Genomic DNA, 23,434 nt, shown 5'->3' on the forward strand with positions numbered 1-23,434 from the left:
AAGAGCAAACACCGAAATAGGCTCTCAAATGCTGCTCATGCTGAGACAACATTAGATAGGAAATGAAAGTTTAATGGTTCAAATAGGGAACATTTCTTCAGCTTCTGGGGTAAGACAGAGTTGCTCAGGAAGTGTGGCATTTTTCCAGAGCAGGGAGGCTCCAGGAACTGAAACAGAACAGCACTGGTGACCCTTCACTGCCTTCGACCAGCTGTTGGAGAGAAGGCAAGCGCTGGTGTGTGCACTGCTACGTGAAAGGGAAGAAACAAGGGTACATGGAAATTGTCACATCAGCGTCAGGCTGGGAATGTGTATATTCACTGGTGGGAATGTAATGTGTTTTTTTTTTGTTGTTGTTGTTTTTGGTTTTGTTTGTTTGTTTGTTTGTTTTCCCCACAATGATCTTTTATAGGCTATATCTGCAATTATTTTTTTCCCTAGGATTTTACCTATATTTGTGCTTTTTCCTGCAAAATACTAAGTCATTCTTGTGTAGTCACAGAGAGTAAATATTGTAACTGGTGGGATCTGTCCTTTAAAATTACTTTAAAAGTTTAAAGGCATGCCCTGGAGAGTTTATTTATTTCTGTCCACCCTAACTAATGGAGAACTTAGACCAAGGAAGGATCACACATGGTAGTTTATGTGTTTTGGGGACCCTAATGCTATTCACCCAGACAGGGTGAACTTCTCATTCCTGACTGGATCTGCACTGTAAAGAGATCTGAACTGTGTGATAGAGACCAAGTACATAGTATAGATGACTCATTGTTGGATACCTGCTCTCTGTACTGGCTGAGTTGGAGGTAAGGCATTTGGGCTGCCTTTTCTGTGCTACACACAGTCCGTGGGCTGCAGGAAGCCCAAAAAGCAACGTGTTGTCTTGTTGGGCAGCCCAGAATCATCCTGGGTTGCTTGCTGCCTTCCTGAACATCACTGTACTAATGTACTTCTGCCTCTGGATTGCAGGGCCAGCCAAAAAAAAAAATAATTCAAATGTAACTAAGAGGAAGAGGAAGTTTAAGCCCTGCACTCTGTGATGTTGCACGTAGGTTCACAGGGCACAGGAGGATGGGGATATTCCAGTTAGAGTAAAATAGGAAGAGCCAAATGTTCAGTGGAGGACACACACTTGTTTGACTTGCACACTGCTGACACACAGTGGAGGGCTCCCCAGTGCCCTTTCTGAAATTCACTCCAGTCACCAGCAGGAAAAGAAAACAGCATTTTGAGTACAGAGGAGGCACTCAGCAACCCTAGAAGGAGCAGCAGCTGTTGAGCCAGCTACAGAGAGGGCTAACCGAAAAACACTGAAAGCTGAGATCAAATGGATGAGAATGGAGAAAAAAAGCAGCAGGAGACAACAAAAGCATGCAGCCCAATGGGCCATTATGAGCACAGTTCTCTATTAATCCAGAGTGACCCGGGCTTGGTGCTTGAATGGGGAGTTTTCTTAATTTTTACTGAGAAATGCTCATTTATACCACTGAGAGATCCTGTTTTCAACATACTTTTACATGTAGAAAGTTATAACTATCCACCCTGCTATATAATTATCTTTTAGGAGGGGAAACAAAATAATTAAGCACTTCTTATCCATATTTGCTGGATAGGAATTATAGAGCATGGCCTTTTTTGAAACTCTTCTCACCTGTTTGGGCATGATGCTGCTAGCTTTAATGGATTTCCTTCTGTTTTGAAATAAGTCACATGAGAGGATACTCCTAATGTTCTTGTCCAAATTTATAGTGCTACATCCTACCCTGGGAGTCAGGAGCGTTTGCTGTATTCTTCAGAGATATGTATTTGCAATTAGTCATCCATACAAGGGGACTGTTTAAGACAAGCCTTTCCCCTAAAGCAGTTAATTCTTCAAAATGAAAATAATCAGATAATGAGTTCATTTCCGATTTCACATTTAATGCCAAACATTTTTGGATAAACAAGATATGCTGGCAGAGCTCTGCTCTCATTGTATGTTTTTTATTAACTAGGAAAGAGTTGATTCTTATCCTCTCTATCAGCTCAAATAAATTACATATATTTTAGAATGAGAGACTTGTGCAAACTGGCTGGTTTTAATGCGGTAGCCCATCAGCCAATCTGTGTAAACTGCACCCAGGCTCCAATAGCAAGAAGTCCAAACCTATGAAGACCCAGCTTGGGAATCTCCCACTCAATGGGAACTTTTACCACCGTAACTCATATTACCACAGCATGAAAATAAGTAAGGCAGCAGAGAATCTATCCCTGGCAACTTTACCAAACCACACAGGCCAAGTACCTGAGCTGCTGTGCTGTTTCTGTGGGCAGCATGGGTGCTGCCACATGGCTCCCTGCTGCTCCTGACCTGGTCTTGGCACAGGATAGCAGATACTGCTAGGCATTTTGGAGTTGTATTTTAAAGACGTTGTGGAGGGAGCTGAGAATACAACATAGCATGGGACCAATGAAAATGTTAAATACTTTTTTTCCCTCCCTGGAGCTCAGCTTTGGTCAGTGAACTTGCTGTGGTTCTACAGACCTGCCAAGGAGAAGAGAATCTGGCTCTGAGTCTGGGGCTCCTGAAGCTGTCAAAATCAACCCTTCTTTCCTGGCAGGAGAGGCTGAGAAGAGAGAACTTGAAAATATTTATTTGGAAGTCAAGTTTATGACATATTCTATGTTAAAAGCAGTTAAAGAAGACTATTCTTAAGATGTCTAAAATTTTAGAAAGAGTTCAAAGGATTCACAATATTTTCATAATTTGAACATTGTAGACTAAAATTCACATAGATGTCTCATTTCTCTTGTACAAATAATGTTCTTCCTAACTGTGCACGAGGAACTTCAACATGTCATGAAGAGACCAGTCATTCATAAAGCAAAGCTGCCTTCCCTGTTGATCCTTTATATTAGCTTAGCACTTCAGTTGATGGTCCTAGCTCATGTGCAAACTGAGAGGTTAAAAACAATCTCTGCACTAAGGAGTTCCCAGTCTAAACATACAACATAGAGTCAGGAGATGGAGACAGACAAGGAGGGAGCACAAGCACAGCTATATCGATCATCACAGCCCAGGCGCAGCAGTAATCACACAGCAGTTAAGGTTTTGAATGGTTATTGCAGAAAAGGAGCAGCTCAAAGTAAGATTTGAAAGTTATTTTTTATAGAAGTTTATCTATTTTTTAAAAAATAGTGAGAAGCAGTGTCAGAGAAAACAGTTTGTCTGAATCCAGGCTGCATTCTTAGGAAGTCATAGCTGACCCTAGAAGTGTCAGATTCAGATATTTTTTCTTACATACAAAATAACATCCATGGCAGTGGAGGGTGTAACAGAGATATATAGGTGCAGCTGGAAGATGACTTGGCTCTGCGAACTCTAGTCAACTCCTGTCTCTGGCAGCTTCACGGTGTATCTTCTGAGGACCCATTGAACAAAAGTCACCTGCACTTTTGCATGAGTACAGAGGAGAGGGAGCCTGGTGGCCACAAAATAAAGCAAATGAACATTGTGTTTTCTGGGAAAAACAGTGTATGTAGCATGGGCTCCAGACAGGAGAAGCTGGAGCATTAATAACGTGTGAGTAGAGACAGTCTCAGCAGTACAGCTCTTGCTGTCAAGAGAATAAAGGAGTGTCTCAAGACAATCCTTTCCAAGCCTCTCCTTAGAGATGGGAAGAGTGCAAATATTTTTCTTTCTGCTGTCATTCTGAGGATGAAGCCACCATTTGGATTTTCCTAAGCCAGTGTTTAACTTTCAGATGACAGATATACAACAGTTCACAAGAACCTGGTTTCAGCCCTCACACATGTGCTAGTTAACAATTTCATGGCTAAGTTAAACACTAAGTAAATCTAAGCTGCTTAAATAAGAATTTGGCAAAATAAAACCACTCCCCTGAAAAAAACCCTGAACAAGTAAAGATACGTATCTCTGCTATTTCCTTTTTAGGGACCTTCACAGATTGTTTTCTTTTCTTTTTCAGTAAAAGCTTGATTTGGAAACTTATTGTCCAGAGGCTGTATTTGCATAACAGCCAGTAGGGTCAACCTGCAAGGTCCTGTGTTGAGGAAAAAATAACCTTCGGAGAAAAGGAAGACAATTTGCCCTGTTGTGAGTCATCAGGAGCTGTTGTGCTGAAGGAAGGAGGCAATCTTGAGGGAAAAGCTGCTGGCATAGGTCTACTGCAGGGAAGAAACAGTGTTCTACTGTGCATGTGGTTTAATTAGGAGAACACTTAACAAATTTGGTATGTGCTCTGCTTTTGTGTTCTCAGAAGGCGATGATCCCTGGCAGATTGATAGTGACAGTTGTTGGTTATAATGCTTCGAGGTTGCTTCAGCCACTTCAAGCCTTAAACCTAGTGTTTGCATTTAGAGAAATTTGAATTTGGTTTGATATCTACCAGTTTTCCATACAAACAATAGCAGGCTTTGGGCCTGATGTAACATATCCTTAATCAAAAGGTGCCTTCTGTTTTCTCCTCTGAAATTTCTGGTTCTCACTTGCTGTTTCAGAGCTTGTTTTGTATTCTGTCTCCATTTGCAGTAACTTTCATACTACGTGTTTTTTTCAGGGAAAAATAGGCCGTGGTAAGGGAACGTTCAGAAAAGCACCCAGCTTCTCTGTGGGGTCCTTTGAGGAACTCTGCTGCAAGAAAACAAATGTTATACCTAAGTGGGGCGATATTTTTCTAAGGGGTCTTAATGCTTTACCATCTGGTTTGCTAGCCCATTTCAGCTGTGAAGGAATACTTGGTATGAGCAACCCATTCCATCAGATAGGAAGGTCACCAGACAGTATAACATTCTGTTGCCTTCTATGCCTCCGTCACTCTAGGATACTTATACATTAATTTTGAGTATGAACATCCCGTTTAGACTAGTCCACTGCTCGGTCTGAGGTCTGTCACACAGCAAACGTCTCCCTGCCCAGATTCAACCAAGAGGGCCCCAGCCTCCAGGAGAAATGGCTCAGGACCAACACCGCGACCTCCAACTGAAACGTGTAGCGCTGGTTTGTCCTTCAAGTGTGAAGCCAGTAAGGGCTTTCTACCACAGTTTTTGAACGTATTTCCAAGTATGGCAGGGTGCAGTGGCAGGCACATAATAGGGCTTTTGGCATGTGTTATACTGTGCTCAACAACTCCACTCTCTGATCCAAACATGCCCACCAAAAATAACTTCAGTGAACAGCTTTTATTTTAATTATTCCAGTGTGGGACTCATGAAGTTTTGCCAACAATCTGGTTTGTAAAGCTTTTTGTATCCAAGCACAGAAACCCGTAGTGTGTAGTCGATCCCCCACTGGGATTTTCCTGATCCAGTCACAGGTCTATTCTGCAACCTCATCTTTCTTTACCTTTCACTTGCTCTTAATGCTGTTTACTCCATCGACTCCTTGAAATCTCTCCCTTTCTTGGCTCCTGTGACTGTTCTTACTTAGCTATCGGCCCTAATTTTCTGTTTTCTCTTTCAGCTCCACATTTAATTGTTGGTGTTGGTTATTTGGTTGTTCCAAAGTAGTTCTGATATCTGCAGGGATCTCAGTGGGATCTGTATGTGGACTATCTTCTCCTCTCTCTTTCCACTCTCTGTCCAACCTACCACATGAGGTATGTCCTGGTTTTGACTAGGGTAGAGTTGATTTTCTTCCTAGTAGCTGGTATAGTGCTGTGTTTTGGATTTAGAATGAGAATAATGTTGATAACACACTGATGTTTCAGTTTCTACTAAACACTCAAGGACTTTTCAGCTTCTCACAGTGACCTGCCAGCAAGAAGGCAGGGAGTGCACAAAACGTTGAGAGGGGGCACAGCTGGGACAGCTGACCCCAACTGACCAAAGGGGTGTTCCATACCATATGACATCATGTTCAGCATATAAATCCAAGGGAAGAAGAAGGAAGCAGGGGGGATGTTCAGAGTGATAGGGTTTGTTTTCCCAAGTAACCGTTACCTGTGATGGAGCCCAGCTTTCCCGGAGATGGCTGAACACCTGTCTGACTACGGGAAGTAGTGAATGAATCCCTTGTTTCACTTTGCTTGTGTGTGCAGTTTTTGCTTTTCCTGTTAAACTGCCTTCATTTCAACCCACAAGTTTTCTCAGTTTTACCCTTCTGATTCTGTCCCCCATCCTGCTGGAGGGGGTGGTGAACAAGCAGCTGTGAGAATAACCAAACAACTGCACTTTTGTCAATGACTTGCAAATTTGCCTTTTCCTACCTGATTTGTTTCCTTTTGTCACTAAATTTTTCTGTTTTCTTCCTCACCTGTCCCCTTCTTCCAACCTCCTTCCCTTCCTCCCGGTGTTATAAATCATGAAGCAACCGCAAGAAAAAGGATGTCCCTTTGGGGGGCATCATCATCATCTGGTGAGACGGGCTGCTGGGTTCTGCAGAACACTTCCAGGCCCTGAGTGTGCTGACTATGATGGTTCCTCCCTCTTCTCTATGTTGGACTACTTATTTAACCCTTCCTTCATCAAGCCCTAACTTGCTTTGTGGGGAAGCACATGCAATTCAGGACTGCAGTATTTACGGACGTACTTACTGTTACTTTGTAAATAGCCTCAGACAGCAAATAAATTGGCCCTTTAAGAAGATCAAATATGAAAGACAAAAACAAACACGAGTTGATATGATGTTCAGTTTAGATTAGGTTAATTTCCTAAGCATGCTAAAAGAAACAGCTTTAGAAGGAAGAGGAAGAACTTCTCTATATAACCTATAGCCTGATCGCTTTTGGCACTGGTGTGGATAATAGAGGTTCAGAGCCCTCCACGCCTAGAGGGAACTGAGCCCAAATCCCCTGCAGTCTGAGGGAGTGCTCCTGTTGTGGAGTGATTGCGTCAAACAGGCCTGGCAGCATCAGCACCCACTTCTCTTACAGTTTTGGTGGAGGAGGGTGGAGATCCCTACGTTGAGACAGGCGACTGAATTCCAGAGAGGCTTCAACTAAGTCCAATATCCTCCATGTATCCTAATGGCTAATTTGGGCAGCTCTTGTTCAGCCCTCTGTTTAGGGTGTCTGTATTCTTCCCTTCCCAGACCTCTGGATCCCAGCACGCAGACACACTCCTAGCAGCCAGGAGCTGCAATTTTCATCACTGTGGAGTCTAAACACTGCTTCTGTCCAGAAAAATTATTGCTTAGCTCTAGAGGGTCTTATGCTTGGTTACCTTGATGAGTGCTACTAATAATAGCAATATGGACAATATGAGGTTTATATGTAGTGTTCATATAGCTTTCACAAGCCATCTGTTACAACATCTATAACAAAGTGCTTAAACTTATGAAGCAAAGCCAGGGGGAAGGTCTTTACACCAGCTAAGTACAGAGAAGACATACAGTTTTGTGGGAATCCCTTTGCCTTCAAGATATTTTCGAACTACTGCTTACTAGCATGCTAATCTGACTAAACCTGAAACACAATACCTAATACTGGTATTTTCATTTTGTCTCACATTTGGACTATACTCTGGTTCTGCTACCTTAAGTTTCTGTGTGTGTGCAGTGGAGAATATAAAATGGGGAATTTTCAAAGGTCTGGAGGTCTTTCAGTGTCAAATTACTTTTAAAATTCTACTTTAGCATTTCCACAAGGCCCCCAGATATTCTTGGCACTTTATGATAGTCCTTGCCCCAAAGCATTTAAAATGCATTTCAGATGTACCAAGAATAAAAAGCTAAAAACAAGAAGAAAAAAAAAAGAATTAAGTAATCCAGGATACATTTAGAGGATCAGTGATTATTCAGTATTTTATATTTAAAGTTTGTCTGGAAGGACATTTCACTTTTAATTGGTGTGTAAGGCATGTTTCTAGAAGACAGATTTGAATTAGAGGAGGGTTTCACATGAAATTTGAATGCTTTTGAGAGAAAGATTTGCAAACACTAGGCTTCATTATCAAATACAAATACTGGAAACAAAATGGTTCATTGATCCTCATTCTCATCAGTTTGTTTTTTCCAAATATACCAGTGCATTTTCCCATATGTGATTAAAAATATAGATAACCAAGAAACTTTTGTCTTATGTTAAGTGTGAAGAAAACAAAACAAAATCTCTGCTTTACAGTAAGCAGAGGGATGCTGCAATATTTGAGCAAGTATCAGCCAGCAGCTGTTTTTTTTAAAAAAGTCTGAAATAACGAAAGAACTTCCACTTTAAAATTTTAAACTTTTAAAAAATAACAACCATGGATCATTAGATTTGGTGCCTACTCACTGGAAAGTCACCAAATCTCACTTGTTTTGCTTGGGCCTCACTCAAACATAACTGGCCTCAAGCTAGTAAGCAAGCCAGCAAATGTCCTGGCTTGTAAAGAAATCTGATCCAAAACTGTAAACCGAGCCCAGCCTAAGAGCAGTGGTGAGGGGAAACATATGGAAAATTAATGACAGATAACAGAATGGTGGGACAGCCTTAAATAATAATAAAGAAAAAAATTTTTTTTTTTTTTTTAAAGTTCGTAAGTTTTCACAGCAATTCCAGCTAATGGTCTTTTGAGTTAAGAAATTTACAGAGCAGCTGAGTGTTGCTTTTGCCATTGCCAGAACCTAAGCTCCAGAAATGGCTGCTGTGTTGTTCTTGCAGCCTGAAATTCCCCATTGCACATTCTTAATTGATACCTGTAGCGGAATTGCTTTATAAGCTAGTTCAGCTGCAACAGCACTTTGGGAAATACAGTAATTGTGCTCCCACCTGTTTAAATAAATGGGAGCCTCAGGAAGAGGAGTGGATTGGAATTTGCTTGGGCTCAAACTGGGTATAATAGCAAAAGCCAGGCTGAGAACTGCAAGCCTGGCCAGGCACAAGGAGGAGGAGGCAAGGGTGGTGTGTGTGTGTGTGTGTGTGTGTGTGTGTGTGTGTGTGTTTTCTTTTTTCCTTTATGGACCTCCAGGCATTTTGCAAAGATGAGCTGCTTGTGGTATGATGTTGTGGATGGGGAAACAGTCCCAGGGACCTCATAGTTGTACAATCTTTCTCTGGTGGAGGGACTAGGTTTCACAATGGAAAGAATAATTTTGAGGTAAGCAGATGTATTTCTGAAACACTCAAATCACGTATTTATTTGACTGATGCCCTGAGATGCTCACCTAAGGTAGACTTTGAAACGTGGCACTACACACTAGTTATTTTGTAACAAGAGAATAATTATATTTTCCTTCTTATTCATCCACTTTTGTTTTATTGAAGATCAGCTAAAATACTGACATTCTTTCTGCCTGGACCCTAAAATATCTCTCACTGCTTCCCTCTTGTTTCTGAAGAATCACCTAGTCACAGTGGGTGAGCATCAAGCTGCATTTATTGCTGAATAACTCAGGTGTCTTCATTTCTCATTACCTTGCCCAGCCCCCTGCATCGTTAACAAACCATGCAGTGCAGGGTGACCCAGATGATTCTGTGTGGTAAGCTGATGCCTTTTGTGCTGAAGGTTTCCTGTACATTTGAGGAAAACCAGCAAGGACTGTACAGAGAAAGAATGGCAAATGGAAGTCTCCATCTTTTTATTGCTAAATAACATATTATGGCTGCTGGTTTATTGTCTTTGTTTCCTGGTGAGTAACCTGGCAGGAGGGGCACAGCTTATGCTTTTGTGGCTGTAGCCTCCATCCAGGAGAAAACTTGTTTGTGTTGCTTAGTCTTAAGTTTGTCTCTTTTCCTTTCTTTTATAAGCTGAAATGAGGATGGTATGCTGTGATCCTTGCAAAACAATTCCCATTTCCAGGGAACGTATGATAACAGTAACTCAGCATTTAAAGTATTCCCCTTTCCTTGCTCGCATTTGTGGCTTGGAGTATTACACGCTGTGTTATCAAGGTGAAAAGTAAAGGGTCGACTGAAGTGGAGCAGCAGCAAAAAATGTTTCATACATGGCTGTGATAGAAAAGTAGACCCTCAACTTGTCTGGGAGTACCAGCACTACCAGACACATTTTTGTTTGCATCCATCCTGTTACACATGAGCAAGTGTTGTTTTGCCCACTCTAAGACCCTTTAGGGCCGAAATTTAGCCAACTTACCAGGTCATTTGTGTGTTTAAAAGAAAATCTTGTTGTTCCATTCAATACACATTTTTTCCTGAACCTGTTGCCTCTGTGCTAACACAGTGGCTTAGGGTCCTTCCCAGAAGAGCCTTGGGGGTCTCTGATGTCAGCTCTAAGCTTTCCTTGCTGGCTGCTCAGCTGAGAGAAGAAATTAACTTTCCAGTAAAAGCTTTCCAGGTGCTTTCTGCATCTGGGAAATATTTCCCAGGAATACACTGGGATCAGGGTGTCAACAAACTGGTGAATTCTGTAGCTTACATTAAATAGATGATCATATTAAATCATCATAACAACTCATACTAACCATAAAAATGGATGACTATAAAACAAAAAAAAAAAATGCTGAGTTGTGTAGGAAAAAATGAATGTGTAACACACAAACATATACGTTATATATGCACATACATAGTGGTAGTAGTAATACCAGCAATGCAGCAGAAAACCTCTGCTCTGTGTGTGTGTGGGGGGGGGGGTGTGATGTAACAGGCAGACTTCTTTTCCTGAGAATTAACTTTTAAACCACTTCACATGGCACAAAGACTGGGAATCAGTATCAGTAGGGAAGGAAAAAAACAAGAAATGTTTAGAAATACCAATGTTTCCAAACATAAATATTTCCATTTCTGGTTTGATAAATCTGTTTAAATCCTTTCAGGTTCCTGTAGAGGAGTAAAACAGCCTAAAGGTAAGACTTATGATGTAAAAGAGTGTTTTTCTGTGACCTTGGCAAACCTATGAACTGACCAAAAGAGGTGATGGCTTCAGAGTGCACAGTGCATGTTTTGCTTTTCTAATGTCTAGAAGATTCAATACATCTGAAATATAACAAAAAAATTTCCTGCAGGGCAGTGGAGAAGTCCTACTGACAAGAGGGAGCTGTATTCTTTTCTCATCACCTCATAAACAGCGGGGTTCTGACTGAGGATGTTAGGTAGCGTTTGCCATATACAGAACTCAAAGGGGGTATTACTTTCCTTGTATAACCCTTCGAGATCTGAAGCAGTATTGTTTAACAAAGCATATTGTTTTCCCCTCTTGCTTTTACTGAGCTTTGATGCTGATTTTAGAACTTGACAGCTGTGTTTAAACTTGTCTTACATCTCTCATACAAAGGAGGGGAAAATATAAGTGTTTGGGGCAGCAGGCAACATAAACTGTGTGGAGGGGATATGGAGACCAGGGTGGGTGTAAAAGAGAAGGCATGATTTGCCTTGGGATATCATGGAGTAGGTCCGAAATGACAAACTTCTAGCCATCCTCCTTTTGGGAGACTCCTTAGAACTAAATGGGTTGCCGGTCCCTTATGGCCTGCCAAGGAGAACTGGGTGCCTCAGAAAGGGACTCATCACCACTTAACACCATTGTAGAAAGGTGAGAAGTCTGGCTAAGCACCCTGCTTCAGAAGGATTCCTACATTTGCTTGAGACTGTGATCCAGAAAACCTAGGTCTCTAGGTTGGTCTTCCCTATAGTAGTCTTCATTATGACAGTATTTAGGTATGAGTATTTTGTGTGGCAAAATAATTAGGGTGAAACAAAATATCTGTTATTAATAGATTGAAAAATGTCAGAACTTGTTTCAGCTATTGTAATAATGGAAATGAAAAGAAACTTTTTAGCATTACTTTAAAATCCCTAGTATCAATCAAACTAAAGTCATTCTTGTAGAATATTTGGCTGCTAACCTGTTTAAATTAATCCTTTATGGCATAAAAGGAGGTGTAAAGTGTTCACATTTGTGCAATAGCTGAGTTTTTCAGATGGCCCATCTTTGAATAATTATTAATACCTTGTTCAATGTCTGAAACCTGTGATATTCCACCATTTCTACAGATACCTGAAGAGAATGTCTTTACATAAGTCATTGGGACTGCACACATAGAAACAGGGATTGGGGCCAAAACAGAAAAAGAGAAGAAATCAAGGGACATTCAAAACTCTAACAAAATAGAAGTCAGACAGACTCCTATTCAAGGCCAGAATAGCTCTTTTCTCTTCATTGTCCTGTCTAATGATAGAAGACCTAAGAATATTCATTCTTCTCAACTTCTGTAAGACGCCATTCAAACAAGCGCTCTTAATGAATTGTGTGTCACAACACTGTTTGTTTGTGTTTGGGGTGGTTTTTTTTGGAAGAATGACATTTCCATGGCATTGGATTAAGTCATAACACTCTCAGGAGAGGTCTCCAGAGTTTCATCAAGATTTTATCTAAAGGGAGACACAAAACCCCAGGTCCCTTTGCATGTTTCTCCTGTGCTGTTTATGTACATTCTTGTTTCCAAGCCGAAGTGAATCTTACGAGCACAGAGCCTTTGTAGCAACTTCTCTGTAGGAACGCCACCTCCCCAGACCATGAACATGTCTGTTCTGTAAATAGACTTCCCCCACTCTGACATGGGATGTCTTCACCTTTGTTTTCTCACCTTCTTTTCGGAATTTGTTTGCCTTTGGCAGTTGAAGGGTGGGGTGTGATGAGCAATCCTTGCCACCCATTGCATACACTTTGAATTAATTTTTAACTGGCTATCAGAAGCAAGGATAATTTAACAATTACCGCTGTTAACCATTTCATAAACGATCAGTTTAGCAGGAATGGAAAATCCATATACTTTTAAGCAAATATAATATCAGCTGTCAGTGTTTGGCATTGTGTCCCCTAAAAATTGAAATTAGCAGTTCATAGGCCTTACTTGGGCACTGAGCACAGACCCTGTATTTTATTCTCATAGAACAAAATATGTTACAGGATTGTCACTTCTAAGCTGTCAAACAAATATCCCCATAGCTTAGCCCCCAATTTTGGGTCATTTTAAAGAAGAAAAATCTAAAAGTTCTTCAAGTATTTCACAATAATTGAGAGCCAAACCCAAATTTCATCGCTTGCAGTGTTCTTCAGTTCCAAACCACTGTGTCTGGTGGAAATGTCTGGAATGTAGAGTATTGTATTTAAAAATAAAGAAAAACAACACTTAATAGCCATTCTATCATTTAGCTAAACAAAATCCAGTACCCACACCATTCTGGAAGTGGGGAGTGGTGAGGATGGGAGAAACGGCGGGAAAAAAATAGAAGTAGAACTGTGTATACAGTGACCAGAATGAATCACTTTGGGGTTTGGAATAAAGATGAAAATATAAATTAAACAGAACTGCCTTTATTCTCTAAAACACTTAAAATACTAGTTACAGAATTCAGGGGGTCCAGTGTTTATTTCCAAAGAAAACTTCATGAAGGCCAGGAAGCCACTTGTGCTTGGTTATCCTTACACTAAGGATCAAAGCAGAAAAGGATCTCATTTTCATACATAACTTTGAAGTGTTTTATAAAGAAAGTCAGAAAATGGATCTTAAGAGTAGTTCTTATTAGGCTTATTGGATCAGAAAAATGAGTAAGAAAAAGATAATGTCTCTTTTTTTTGGAAGATGTACCAGGACTGTATTCTCCAGCAAACTTCTTCATCTGTCTCTTGTAATTTTCAGTTTGTAAAGACCAAGAAAGAGTGGGACAGGTTTTTTTATTCCCTTGGGATCATATTTTTTTCCCCTGCTCTCATAAACCTTCCATATGCTTCTATATCCATGTCTTGTTTTCAATTTTAGTGAAGGTTTTTATTTGGAGCCTCATAAAATTCTAATTTATTGCAGCTTCTTTTTATACAATGGAGGGGGGAGGAGAGAAGTACTGAGATAGCATGTGCAAGGCAGCCCCGAGGAATGCGTTTGTGCATTTAAAGCATTGGTCAGTTTATCAGCCCCTGCTTCAGTTATTGGCAAATACTTTTCCTTGCTCTCTAACCTATGCTCATGGTATTCTCACTGTTTGTATAGAAAGGCTAAGTGGCTATCTAGGTGTGCTAATATACATTTATTTTGGGAGGTACAGAATTCAAGTGCCAAACTCTTCAAACAGTTGAATAGGCCATACTGATGCATAATGTGTATACTGAGAGATGGTGAAGAGAACCTGCCCTCCCAGTGTGCCACATCTGGCACTGCTTGGTAATAATGTCTCATGCATTTTTGTGCATTATGATATTTGAATTTTACCTAAATTTGGAACAGGAATGTCAGCTTATTGAATAGCTGCTAGTTTTAGCAGCATAAAGGAGTGCATCTCTAGTACAGGGAAAGGCATAGTCTTTCCTCTTGTAGGGCAGAAGCCAGAGCAGAAGGCCCCAAGATGCCAAATGAGCATACCAAAGTCAACCTCAGGAACATCCAAGAGCACAATGAACTCCCAGGTCTACCCGCTTCTTGTGCACATGAACTCTTGCATGCAAAAGGACATCAAGGGATAGCAGTTTGAGCATGCATTTGGGAAACAGAGCACTGAGTGTACTTGAATGTATGTGGGCACATGCATCACTTGTTTTGCATTTTTACATTTGATCTTTAGTTAAATAGCAGAACTGGTCTACAAACTCATATCCTTCTGCTTAAATAACACTGTCTCTTTTTCATTCAGCAAACTTGTCTATATACACAGCACAGAGAGGGAGAATCAGGTGAAAGAGTGTCCTTTCTAAATGGTGTGTTAGTCCTAATTGGCCTGTCATGGACCGACTTCCACAGTGCACATCATTTGCTGAATACTCAAAAGAAATACCCTCCAAGACAGCAGTGGTACATCCCTCTGGATGACACTGTTGACAGCTGGCCCTTTCTTAGGTGAGGAGCAGAGGGTTTGCCTCTGAGGAAACAGGAATACTTCCAGGCTTACCTGTGATACCTCCTTCTACTCTGTTCAGAATTGGATCAAACACTTCTCGTTCTGATCCAGAAAATCAGAATAAGACTAGAAATCTTGTTCTAGAGCAAGATTTCTATGCAAGTGAATAAAGTGTAAAGTAGTCTTGTTTGTTTGTTTGTTTGAGGTTTTTTTCCCTCCATTTCCAGTATTAAGCTGACCAAATTAAATCAAAACTTCATACTTCAGTTAGTGAAGATTCTGGGCACTAATGTCTTACTGTGGTTCAAGGTTTTGAGTAGCTGAAGTTTAAAAATTCAGGTAGTCACTAACTTCAAGGGAATGAGAACATCTTGTTCAGCAAAGAACCACATCACTTTTACATAACAACATGATGGACTGAAATAATCTGTAAAAGTAAATGTCCAGAGTAATGGCATACTGCACCAGTACAACCTATATAGAAGGTACTATCAGGTAAAACGACAAGTTTGAGAATTCTGTGCAAACAGCTCATATGCTTTTTGCATATGCTGTATGTCTGATAGACATTTAAACATATGTACAACCCCATGCAGGTATTCTCTGAATATGTTCTTCTTTGTCAACCACTTCCCACTCTAGGTATGTTATTGTATACATCAAGGCATGTCAGTAGTACAACACTCATGTTGTTTAAATGTTTGGAGGGAACACTCTCCTGGAAAACATCAACTTGAGCGTTGAAAGAGAAATCCAAGTCCTGTAGCACATTTGAAATCTGTTCTTGCAGAGGCCGTAAGGAAGCATGAGAGAAACTTTGCTGGAGAGAAACTGCTGGGCACTGAACTTTTTATTCCCTTCTAAATATAACATATATTAGGCTTTTAACTGCCTTTTCTCCATAATAGCTACTTAACCCTGTTCACTAACATTAAGGAAAAAAAAAACGAAATTCCAAGCAAAATTCCTATTCAGAGTAAAAAACATAAATTAAAACGAAGTGCGCAATGCAGGCCCTTTTCTTCCCTTCCTGTTTTGTTTGGTGTTTTCTAGCTCTGCTTTTCGGACAGCTGAATGGGGGCTGGGAAAGTGTTTACAATATTTTCACATGATTGAGATGGCAGAGTTCTTGCACTCACTGAAAGGCCTTCTGTTTTCAGATGGCATTGAAAGTTTACCGTCTTTCCAGACAAAAGGAAGAGAGCCCGTTGCCAGCAGATGAGTAATGGGCATGGCCTCCGCACAATACCTCCTATCCAGTCCTAAATCTACATGGTGTTCTTAGGCTTCCCGGCTTCTCCAAAGCAACCTTTGTCTCTGCTCTGGGAGACCAAAACTACTCGTTGGGCGAGTGGGGATGCAGCCAAGAGGGGAAGGCTCAGTGACAACAGTTGCTCAGTGCTCTCTGCCCAGTATCTGCCTTCTTACTCTGTTACTATAATAGTTGGAAACCCATCAACAATTGGACATCTTCTATACAAATATGTTGTGGACCATCTGTATAGTTTTCAGTTCCAGAAGATTCCAGTAACTCACTAAGTTTTAATACTTTTTTTTTTTTTTGGTTAAACTGATGGGCTGCCGTGAGATAAGTGGTTAAAACAAAAGCCTGCCATAATTACTTCAGAGCTAAAACTGCACAGAAGTTGCCAATTCCTTTATTTGTTTTCTTACAAGCAAATCAAAGCAAGCATTTTTCACTGTTAATAATTTTAAGGTTTTATTAAGTGGTCTTTTTTTTTTTTTTTTTTAAATGAAAAAAGATTTTGGCAAAAATCATTGCTAACATAGTCCTAAAAAATATTAGAAAAGATTATTCTAAAGTTTTTTCCAGGAAATCTGTGTGCTCGTTGGCGTTATAGAGACCAGTAGGTAATTTGTTTTCTTGTTTCTCTTATAAAATTTCCTAGAGCTTGTCTGTTTGGAATTTATCTATATGCATATATGTAAATGTAGACTACATGTGTGTAAGGCTTGTATGTGTGTGTGTGTGTGTACGTCTCTCTGGCTACCTGCCTAAAAGAACCTGCATTTCATCTTATGTACTAAAGTGAACTACAAAGAGCTTTCTAAGAATTAACTAAGCATCCATTAACTACACTTGATTTTGACCATGTGCTCAGATAACAATTGTCAATATTAAGTTCTTATTCTTTCATACTAATTTGATGTTCACCAATTTATTGTTGTCAGAAAAATAAAAGCAAAGATGTAGGAGACGTTGGATTTCTTAAGGGCTGATTGTAGCTAGTATCAGCAGTTTGCTGATTAACCTGTAGTAACCTGTAGTGCTGGCAGTCCGGGGTATATAAAAAATGCATTAAGGTTGTTAGCAAAACTATTTTCTAAATTGCCTGAGTAGAGCCTTCAAGGTAACTAATTCTGTTCTTTGGACTTTTTGGAGGAGTTAACTCTTTAAAACAGCATTAAAATAATCTGGCTTCATTTCCTCTGTTGAAAGAGCAAATCAGCTGAAACTTGGACTTTTTTGCTAAAAGTGGGGGGAAGGTAGTTTTTCTTTTAAAGAGCCTGACCATACACATTCCGCTCTGGTGCCTTTAAAGGGGACTTCCCAATTTTAAATGCCCTTGAGCACAGAAATACCAACACCTCTTAATTGTTTAATATAGTGCAGCTTAAAACATTTACAGAAGTGCTTTCCAAGTATTTCACTGTTCCAGGTGTTTGGTCCTGCACCTCCTAAAATAATAGGCTATTTCCCCTCGGTTTCCACATGCTTGGTGCCACAAGGAGACATATGCTCTGTATCAAGGGAAGGGGAAGTGAGGGAAGTAAGTGGGACTGCCTGACTTGCGGCACACACAGAACTCTCTGTCTTGCGTCACTCAGCTTGTTAAGAATGAGAAAATAACATGACTTGTGCTTGGACTCTAAGATCCAAGGAGAAAAATATCATACTGTTGAGCATTTGAATGTCACTCTTCACAAAGACCCCCTGTAACTGCGTCCTCTGAGCAGCATCACAAAAATGAATAATAATTCTAGCAACTGGCAGTGCTGAACATAAATCAGTCCACGATACAGCCATCTTGCAGACCTCTTAAAGCCACGCTCCAAACTGCATTTGTTGTTTCACGGAGGTGACGTGAAGCTGAAGTCTGATGTTTGTCATGTGCAAACAAGCTTCAGACTGAGGAAAAGAAATATTCTGAAATAAACATGACGCTGTATTTTGGTTCAGTGAGGGCAAAGTGAGATACACCAATTTACTTGGCCTATGCTTAGCTGATTTATTTTTCAATTTTAGCCAAAATGAAGCGAGATTTTTTACCACTCGAGAAATAAACCCCTTAATACAGAGCACTTAGAGCTACCTGGGCTCCCATGAGACTCTTCTCTGACATAGCAGGACCCGAGCTACTCTGTCAATCTTACTGTCACATTGTACCTCTGCTAAGAGTCTCAGATGCCACCTGCACACAAGCTGTGCACTTCAGACATCCACATGCCACAATCACGGGTAACCTGAGCACACCAGGGTTCAGTGCATGGGCACTGAGTGAAACTGGGCATTTAAAGTGACTTGTCTGGAAAAATAACTGCTCAAAAAGTTACCTTCTCCTTCTTGAAAACCCACCCTACTGTGCAAATGCAAGCTAACACTGATGATTTAAAGAATTGGGGTCTCAGGCTCTTTTCCTATTAACTCCCTTTAAGGGAGCAGCAGCTGGACACAGTTTCCAGTAAGGATCTGGAGGGAGGGTGGCTCTAGTTGACCCGAGGGAGTAGATAATGCAAAGTTAAACAATTCTGTGAGAGCAGAGAACTGAATCTTTCCGCGGCTGCAGTATCAATCATGCACTTCCCCACTACGTTCCCTGCCGTCCCTTTGAACCCACGTCTCCCATGTGACAGAGCAGTGATCTGGCTGCTGAGCCACTAGACTAATATTGTTCTTTTAATCTCACAAAAATGTGTTATAAAAGAGTTTGATTCACATGAGAAATTAAGTATAAGGTCTGTCCTCATAAAGACATTATACCATGAATGCTCTCTTTCTGCTGGTTGCAAGAATAGGTGGCTCAAGGGTGAAAGGGTAGCATTTACATTTAAATACACCTATTGGAATCACACAAACAGAAGGCTAAAACTACTGCTCCCTCTCTGAATGCTTTTAGAGTTTGCTGCTTTTTTTACACAGCAGCATCTTTTTCTTTTTTTTTTTTACATAATCAAAAATGGAAAACGAGATCCTTAAGATCCCATAAAATAAAACAAAGAAGGTCTTTGTGCCAGCAGGATAAATGGAAGAACCTTTTCAAAGTAATTATTTTACTTTTCGGCTGGATGTGCTGCTCAGTATGTGGAATCCAGATATGAGCCCGAGCTTTCTCTGCTGTTAACCTAACTGGTAGTGCTGGCTGGGTGTGATGCTGTTTACATTTCCCAGAGAAAGTGAAATGCACTTTTTTGTCTGTGTGTGTCTGCCAAACCCAGATTTACCCCGAGATAAACCAGAAAGCTCCTTACCACCTGGAGAAAACAGAAACTGAAAGATGGTGGAAAGAGCACTGGGTGCCAGGGTGCAAGTTCACTGAAACTCTAAATGCACCCACTTGAGCCAGGCCAGGGCTTCTTCCCTTTCCTCTCTGCCATCTTCCCCCCATCCCTGCAGTGACAGAAGCTTATGAGCTGGAGTTGTAAAACTCTGGGATTGCCTTTGGTCTTTGGGACATCTAATTGGATTAAAAAAAAAAAAAAAAAGAAAAAGAAAAAAAAGAGAAACAAACAAACCCCAGAACAACAACAAAAAACCAACCACTCTTTTATGGCTTTTTTATCACAATTTTCCACCACCCAAACAAGGGCCAAAACCAAACAGCATAAACAAATGCATTAAAATCACAGTGTAGCTGGGAAACAGAAATCAGGAGCTGCATTCTGAACAATTTTTTTTGCACACAATTCAATTTATTTTAAATTACCACATAATATATATATATAATAACACTAATCATTAAATATTTTCCAAATGCCTCTGAACAGTGAAGAACTTCAAATCCAGATTTGGATGTGGCAGTTTCTTAATATCTAGTTAATATTTTTACATTTGAATTTGTATGTAAAAACTGCCATCTTAATAAATTCTAACCTTGGATAGTGATGAATCTTAAGGCATTTTTTACAAACTTAATTAAATGATATGGACTTTAGAATGGCTTCTAAGTGGAGTGAAATGATCAGATCTTCAAAATGTACACAAAGAAAGAAGAAGGGAAGGAGTCCGTATCTCCATGTTCAGTATGGGTCTTTTTTGACGAGTACATCTAATTGTATTTTGTTTGGATTTTTACTAGTTGTAGCCTTTAAAACATTGTGTGTCTGTGTAAAACAAAACAGCACATCCCTTAATCTTCCTAGTCTAGCATGTCTTAATTTTCCTAGTATGTTTTCCTGGCTTTTAATTTATGAGAAATGTTGCATAATTATTCCCTGTATACTTTCTTCATTTTTTCCATAATTTTATGTCAACTATTCATCAGTCATCTTTCTTTCTGAACCAAGGAATCCCCTACAACCTAACCTCTCCATGTAGAGAAGCTTTTTTACACATCAAACAAAGCCTATTTTTAAAAAGCAGAGGGGATAGTAGATGTTATGAGGTTCTGGTTCCTGGTCTCAGTTTCCTGTTTTCCATTATAATGTAACATAAAATATAAAGTTATTCCTAAGAACAAGGACCAGAGTCCTATAGCTGCCAACTACCACTGCCTCATAGGTAATGATCTCTCTTGTTTCCTTGGTGGATACTTAAGTGTTTCTGGGGAAATGTGATGGGAACTTCCAGGTCAAAGAAGGAAGCCTATAGTTTCTTTCAGATTTTCATATCATTAGACTGTGTGGGCAGAAGATGGTCCAGGTTGCTGTTTGAGATTAGAATCAAGACACCTTCGTTTCAGGTCAGACAATGTTATTGGACATCAGCCAAGAAGTTTATGTTATAAGTTTAGTATCGTTAAGTTATATCAAGTATAGTTCAAGTACAATCAAATACTAATTTCCTAGCTTGAGACTTTCGTTTCACACTCCGAATGAATAAATTATAGCCTGAGCAAACAGAGGCTGTGAGACAAATGCAAGCTCTACTTAGAGGTTAACAATCTGATTTCTCTCTCATACCAGTTTTATGGTCACTTAGTTCCATTGACTTTGGTGGAATGAGTCCTGATTTACAGCATTGCTTCAGAGCAGATTTAAAGCTGTATTATACAATAGTAATGCTGGTGCCAGGTCTTTGGAAGCAAAGAGTGTTTACCTTGTCCATGCCATAGCTCTGAGCCCCTTAATAAATTTTTTATTAATTTTTGATCCAGAGAGAACAAATTTTTAAGAAATTATTTAGATTTATCATTTGTTGCCTTTTAGGATTTAATATCAATTATGTTTGGGGTTTTTTTTCAGTGATTTGTCATTTACCAAGGTAATCCTAGGGAGTCAAATCATATAGGTTAGAGGTTTACAGGGTCTGTATTTGTGTGCATTTTCAGTCGGAACAGACACCCTTAACCTGAAATTAAATCTCAAAAATGTTGTCGAATTTAAAAACAAAATCCCAACAACAAAACAGATAGAATTAGTTATTGTAGAAACTACTTGGAAATTAGTTTACTTCTTGTTACCTCTCCGAAGTGTGATTTTAAGTTTGCACACAATAAACTACCATTTCTTCGGAGTTTGACATGTACCAGCACAGGGGGCCTTCTGTGCTGATTCTTACCTCATATTGACTTCCCAGTGTAGAGCTGACAGGGGAAAACATCTGAGTGAATGCATCTGATCAAGGAATGAGGATCTATGTTCTTAGCTGGACTCACGTTGACAGAAAATATTTGTATCATGGGAAAGCTAAGCAAGCCAAATATGATAAACTTTCAGCCCACTTCACTGCTGGTCGATAGAACTATGCACGCTGGAGATCTCCTTTAGGAATCCTCGTGTGCGCTGAAGATAGGGAAAAGCATGTGTACTTTTGATGTCTCTCTGATGTATCTCTTAAATTGCCAGAGCTCACCTTTTGCAGTCCTTAGTGGCTGGTCTGTCACTGGGCAGCTGTAGAAGGATCTTATCTTCTTTATGAGCCAGGCCTTATCTTATCCAGTGCAATGGCTATGTTCTTTGGAGAAGAGATCAGCTAGCCCTCTCCCTTCTCTTTCTCCATAAAATAGTCTGAAGCAGAGAAGAAGCATCAGAAGTGCAGTGTGGCAGTGAAAAGAAGGATTTGTTTCTGGAGAGATGTTATTTTTTCTCAGTTGCCAGCAGCAGAAACTTGAAACTAATGATCACGTAGGCAAGTTGAGCCCAGGACTCATGTTTGTGTTGTAATGATTTGATATTGTGTTAAGAGTATTTGCAGGAGGGACAACGTTTTGCAACATCATACTAAGAATAACAATAAATAAAACCATATTGCCTTGTCTCCCCCCAAAAAACTTCCATCATGGTTATTAATCTGATTGATCTTGGGGGCTTCAAGGCCTCTACAGATGTCAGGGTTTGTGCAAGACAGACTTTGCTGAAGGAACCAGTTGGCTGTGGTCCCACCTCTCTACTTCTCTTTCTTTCCCATCCTGCAAAATCCTGACTTTTAGGGAGGGGATCAAAATTTTTTTATGTGTGCCTGGCTGGCTGGGAGGGAGCCACATAGCTGTGGTCTGCTTGCTCAACATTAGCTGTGCTGCCCCAGTTTGAAAGCAAGCGTGAAGGGTAGATTCTCCCTGACTTCTGTGGGATCTGGAGGGGGCCCGTGAGGGATGCTACTGTTTTCAGCACTTCCCTTGGTCTGCCTGAGACCAGGCACACTGAGATACGAATGTTGTTGCAGCTGCCACATACTACATATGAGCCACATGTTGATGATTATTGCTTTAAATGAGAAGATCTTTGTTTAAGACGTTGTTTTCTTCCATCTACAACTTATTGGGGTTTGTGTGATACTTAGAGTAAGAGTTTCTAATTTTAATGTTGTTAACAGTGTACCTGGATTTTATATAATATCACAGTTTGTATTTACAAAAAATGCTATCCATATATGTATTTATTGTGCAGACAGCTTTACGGTAACAGAGAACTAGCTCCTAATTAATTGAGACAAATTGGCCTATTAATTCTTCAATTGTTTGTATCATTTTATGTTGTGGTTTGTTTATTACTTCTAGGTCTGCTTCAGCCCACTCTGCAAATAACAGCGCTTTTCTTTAAAATATAATTAACTGTGTTACATTTATGAGAGCTGCTTGGTCAAATCATGTTACTCCGGTCACCCTACTGAATGCCATGTCACACTGCCAGTTTTTGGACTGAACACTGACTGCTGGCTTCAGCAAGTCTGGAAAGGAAGGGAAGACCTGGACACACTGACTACCTCTAAACTATTACACAAAATTAGTCAGAGACTTTTCCTGGAGGCCAATTGGCTTGAAATAGCTTGCATTCACACAGCTATATTCACCCTCCAAATTACAGTGGCCAGATCCAAAATACCTATTGGAAATGGCCAATGACCCAGGTTAATACCTAAGCTGTGCTTTGGCATTGTCTGGAAGAGCCCAAGCGGCTTGGGCCAAGATTATGCCAGGGACCAATTTAGTAGTATGGAGGGTTTCAGGCCCGTATTTGTGGGTCCCATTTAGTTTATTTAGTGTCAGAGTGAACCCTCAGTAACGCTGCCAGGAGTCAGCAGAAAACCCCTGTTGGCCTGAGTGACCAGA

The 23,434-nt window shown here is 40.2% G+C and overlaps 1 long non-coding RNA gene across 2 annotated transcripts in view; it reads left to right on the forward strand.

Annotated features, from left to right (window-relative positions):
• Positions 1 to 23,434, forward strand: part of LOC110365670 (uncharacterized) — a 100,161-nt gene that overhangs the window by 33,929 nt on the left and 42,798 nt on the right. The window contains exons 10-12 of one of the 2 annotated variants that reach the window (XR_010471588.1): positions 5,462 to 5,597; positions 10,691 to 10,720; positions 15,866 to 16,577. The exons of the other annotated variant lie outside the window; for it this stretch is intronic. This is a non-coding gene — a long non-coding RNA (uncharacterized LOC110365670). The remainder of the gene's footprint in view (positions 1 to 5,461; positions 5,598 to 10,690; positions 10,721 to 15,865; positions 16,578 to 23,434) is intronic. 2 annotated transcript variants of the gene reach the window in all.

The sequence above is a fragment of the Columba livia genome, chromosome 3 (genome assembly GCF_036013475.1).
Source record: "Columba livia isolate bColLiv1 breed racing homer chromosome 3, bColLiv1.pat.W.v2, whole genome shotgun sequence".
NCBI lineage: Eukaryota > Metazoa > Chordata > Aves > Columbiformes > Columbidae > Columba > Columba livia.